The sequence below is a fragment of the Nylanderia fulva genome, unplaced genomic scaffold, assembly GCF_048542155.1.
Source record: "Nylanderia fulva isolate GAGA-0341 unplaced genomic scaffold, ASM4854215v1 Scaffold709, whole genome shotgun sequence".
NCBI classification, from domain to species: Eukaryota; Metazoa; Arthropoda; class Insecta; order Hymenoptera; family Formicidae; genus Nylanderia; species Nylanderia fulva.
This window is the reverse complement of record NW_028190818.1, coordinates 46,955-51,598: the sequence shown is the minus strand read 5'-3', so window position 1 is coordinate 51,598 and position 4,644 is coordinate 46,955. Positions and strand designations below refer to the sequence as shown.

The window sequence follows — 4,644 nt, the reverse complement described above, 5'->3', positions numbered from 1 at the left end:
CACACACGCGTGCGCGGGCATAGGTTACCACCGGTTCGCGCTCAACGCCGAATCGACGCTCTGTGTGTGTGTGGCCGGAGAATGGCACACACACGAGCGTGATCGCGAAGCGTCTCGCTCCGAATCGTCGTCGAACACCGCCGGGCGCGCTGCTCTGCTTGCCGACTACTTTCGGTCAGAGAGGCGCGACGGCGTCCGTCGTTATATCAAAACACAACAACAAATTCCGTCAAATCCGTTATTTTCTTTTTCTCTGAGAGCGCCTTTTCAGCGCGTCCATTCAGTCGCCGACTGCTGCGAGCGCGCGTCTCTCCCAAAAGAGAGGACTCTCGACGCAGAGCAGGACCTCCGGAACGTTAATGATCCTTCCGCAGGTTCACCTACGGAAACCTTGTTACGACTTTTTACTTCCTCTAAATGATCAAGTTTGGTCATCTTCCCGGCAACATCGGCAATGCCGAGACATTGCCGCGCACCAGTCCGAAGACCTCACTAAATCATTCAATCGGTAGTAGCGACGGGCGGTGTGTACAAAGGGCAGGGACGTAATCAACGCGAGCTTATGACTCGCGCTTACTGGGAATTCCTCGTTCATAGGGAACAATTGCAAGCCCCAATCCCTAGCACGAAGGAGGTTCAGCGGGTTACCCGGGCCTTTCGGCCAGGGAACACACGCTGATTCCTTCAGTGTAGCGCGCGTGCGGCCCAGAACATCTAAGGGCATCACAGACCTGTTATTGCTCAATCTCGTGCGGCTAGAAGCCGCCTGTCCCTCTAAGAAGATTTGTTTGTACGTTGGTAGTAAAAACCCGCCAGCCGAAGCCGGGGGCCTTCGCGATACCATAAGGTACGCCTATTTAGCAGGCTAGAGTCTCGTTCGTTATCAGAATTAACCAGACAAATCGCTCCACCAACTAAGAACGGCCATGCACCACCACCCACCGAATCAAGAAAGAGCTATCAATCGGTCAATCCTTCCGGTGTCTGGGCCTGGTGAGGTTTCCCGTGTTGAGTCAAATTAAGCCGCAGGCTCCACTCCTGGTGGTGCCCTTCCGTCAATTCCTTTAAGTTTCAGCTTTGCAACCATACTTCCCTCGGAACCCAAAAGCTTTGGTTTCCCGGAAGCAGCCCGCCGAGTCATCGGAGGAACTTCGGCGGATCGCTAGCTGGCATCGTTTATGGTTAGAACTAGGGCGGTATCTGATCGCCTTCGAACCTCTAACTTTCGTTCTTGATTAATGAATGAGGGAGAGAATGAGAGCGTTGCGGAAGTGAGTGAGATAGCGTATATGAGAGTAATTGGTGCGAGACTCCGTAAATTCCTGTTTACGGAGACGAACAAAATTTCAAAGAGTGCGAGTGAGAAAATACTGGACATTGTGGGAGAATATGAGAAACAGATGATGAAAATGTTGTGCAAAAATGAGAGAATACAGGGGAAACTGGATGAGTGTATGCGTCGAGCGAGTCGGGATTTAGCCTACGGCGGAAGTGGAATGAGCTATGCGAGCGTGAGTGCGAAAAATGTTGAAAAGAGCGTGATTGAAAAGGTACAGGAAGTGTATGTGAAAACGAATGAAAACGAAAGAGAAGAGTTATGCGGTAATAGTGAGAGCGGATGATGCAAGTGCGAGTGTGACAAGTGAGGAAGTAAAGGAGAGAATGATGAAGCATGTGAGCAAGTCACTGAATGTGCGTGTGAAAGCGGTGAGGAAAGTGAGGAATGGAGGTGTAGCGATTGAGACGATGAGCGAGAGTGAGTTGAAAAGAATAAGAGAGTGTGGTCAGTTTAAGAATGCTGGCCTAAAGGTTGAGCTGCCTCGCAAGATAGGCCCAAAGATCATCTTGTACGATGTGCCGAATGATATGGCGAGTGAAGTGTTAATGAGAGAAATGTATGAGAGGAGCTTGAAAGGGCGAGTGGATGAGAGAGTATTTATGGAACGTGTGCGTGTTGTGAGTAGGAATGCGAAGAAAGATGCAACCTGCGGAAATGTGATATTAGAAGTTACGAGTGCAATAAGAAATGTGCTCTGTAGTGACGGACGAGTGTTTGTGCATTGGAAGGCCTTTAGGGTGAAAGAGTTTTTCAGTGTTCTGAGGTGCCACAAGTGCTTCGCATTTGGGCACATGATGCGGCAATGCACCGAAAAGGAAAGACTGTGCCAAAAATGTGGATGTGTAGGACACATGATGAGAGATTGTAAAAAGGAAAGTGTGTGTAGAAACTGTAAACTGAAAAGGAGCAAATGTGATCACTCGGTTCTGTCCGAAGTGTGTCCGGAATACGTGAGAGCGTTAGAGAGAGAGAAAGCGAGAATAAATGACGAATGAATGGTGCGTGAATGTGGTGCAGTATAACTGCCAGAGAGCGTATGCGGTTATGTGTGATCTGGGTGAGATGATGCGCGAACGTCGAGTGAGTGTAGCACTGCTGCAAGAACCGTATGAAAGGCATGGACGTGTGGTGGGCTTGCCCATAAATATGGATGTGATTGTGTGCGAAAGTGGGACGGTGAAAACAGCAGTGGTGGTAAATGACTTTAGGTTAGACGTGATGTGCGTGAGAGAGTGTACGAATAAACTTGGAGTGAGTGTGTGGTTGAAGGGGGACTTTGGCGAAATGTATGTGGTGTCCATGTATTGCCAGTATGGTAAGTGTATCGAGCCGTACTTGGCGTACATGGACAGAGTATGTGAGACGGCCGGGAGAAAGCGTCTGCTGATAGGTATGGATGCGAATGCCGTCTCTCCCTTGTGGTATAGCAAGGGTGGAGGCAGCAGAGAGAGTGAAGCGCGTGGTAGAATGATTGAGGAATGGATGATTGCGAGCGGGATGAATGTTGTTGTATGAGCCAAGCGAGTTTTACTCGTTCAGCGGGCCGAATGGGGAGAGTGACATCGATGTTACTTTCGTGAACGGCGTAAATGGAGGGTGCCGGTATGAGTGGGAAGTAAAGCCGACTGGGGAGTGAGTGACCATAACGTATTGTTAATACGGATGGTACACAGAGAGAATGTAGGTACGAATGAGGGCATGCGTAGATGGGTGTGCAAGGACGTAGACTGGGAAGGATATATGTGTGATATGCGAAAGAGTGCGTTAGAGGATGCAGCGAGCGCCATAGACAAAGCGGATGCGCAGAGCTGTGTAGAGCAAATGATGAAATGGATCCATAGTGCAAATGATCGATGGATGAAGAGGTGTAAACCTGTGTATGCTAGGAAGCTTGTGTGGTGGACGGATGAGCCTGAGAAACTGAAGAAGGTTGTAGGAAGGAACAGACGTGCCTACCAGCGTGCGAGAAAAAAGAATGGAAGCAGAGTGGAAGAAAGAATGAATGAATATAAGTATGTTTTGCGGGAGTATAAGGAGGAAATGCGAAGAGTGAAAGAGGAGAATTGGAAGCGATTTGTGTGCGTGACTGGGAAGAGGGATCCATGGAGCGATGTATATAAGGTGTGCATGGGAAAGCGTGATAGGGTAAGATTAAGTGGCATAAAAGTGGGTGATAGAGTGACGAGTACATAAAAAGAAAGCGCGGATGAGCTAATGAAGAGATTCTTCCCGGCAGCAAGGACGAACGTGGCGATAGACGCCAGGGGAGACGTGAGGGAGGAAGAAAAGCAGTTTGAATGGGGCGAAGTGGATGTGGCAGTGAGATCGATGAAAGTGGGTAAGGCACCTGGTATGGATGGTGTGAGTGCTGAGATGTTGCGAGCGATTTGGCGTGCTGTCCCGGTATGGATGAAAAGAATGTATGATGTATGTCTGAATACAGCGTGTTTCCCCCCGGCGTGGAAGACTGCGCTGGTGGTAGTGTTATTGAAGTCTCCCGATAAACCTAGGTCGGACCCTGGGTCTTATAGGCCCATTTGACTGCTGTCCGTGCTGGGGAAAGTGTTGGAGCGAATGACGGTTGGAAGACTCGAGCGAACGATGTGTGGAAGAATGTGTGACGCCCAGTACGGATTCGTAAGGAATCGGTCGACCGAGGATGCATGGAATCGAGTGCATGACTGGGTGAATGGGTCGGAGAGAAAGTATGTGTTAGGAGTGTTCGTGGACTTCAAAGGAACGTTTGATAACCTAGAGTGGGAATGTGTGATCGAGAAATTGCGTGAGGTTGAATGTGAAGAAATTGAATTATGGAAGAGCTATTTTAGCGGCAGGCGTGTATGCATGATGGGTGCGTGTGACACAGTGTGGAAAGACGTAAAGCGTGGCTGCCCGCAGGGCTCCATCTGTGATCCATTTATATGGAACCTAATAATGGATGAACTGTTGTGGCGGCTGCGTGAGAGTGAATGTAAAGTGGTTGCGTACGCGGATGACTTGTTGTTGGTCGTGGAAGGATAGAGCCGAGCGGAGTTGGAGAGAAAGGGTACTAAGTGGATGAGAATGGTGTACGAATGGGGAGTGAAAGTAGGTGTGAGTGTGTCTGAGAACAAGACTGTGATGATGTTGATGAAAGGTAGTATGGCTGGGACGAGGCCTCCCAATGTACGAGTGAATGATAGATGCGTGAGGTATGCGAGGAGCGTGAAATATCTGGGTGTTTGTGTGAGTAAAAGGATGAACTACAGGTTGCATCTGGAGTATCTGAGAAAGAAATGTATGAATGTGGTGGGAAAATTAAGACG

At 49.1% G+C, this 4,644-nt stretch overlaps 1 pseudogene; it reads right to left on the bottom strand.

Annotated features, from left to right (window-relative positions):
* Positions 1-365: 365 nt before the first annotated feature.
* On the bottom strand, positions 366-1,094 carry LOC146720329 (small subunit ribosomal RNA; annotated as a pseudogene; the record flags this gene model as incomplete).
* Between the last annotated feature and the right edge of the window lie 3,550 nt (positions 1,095-4,644).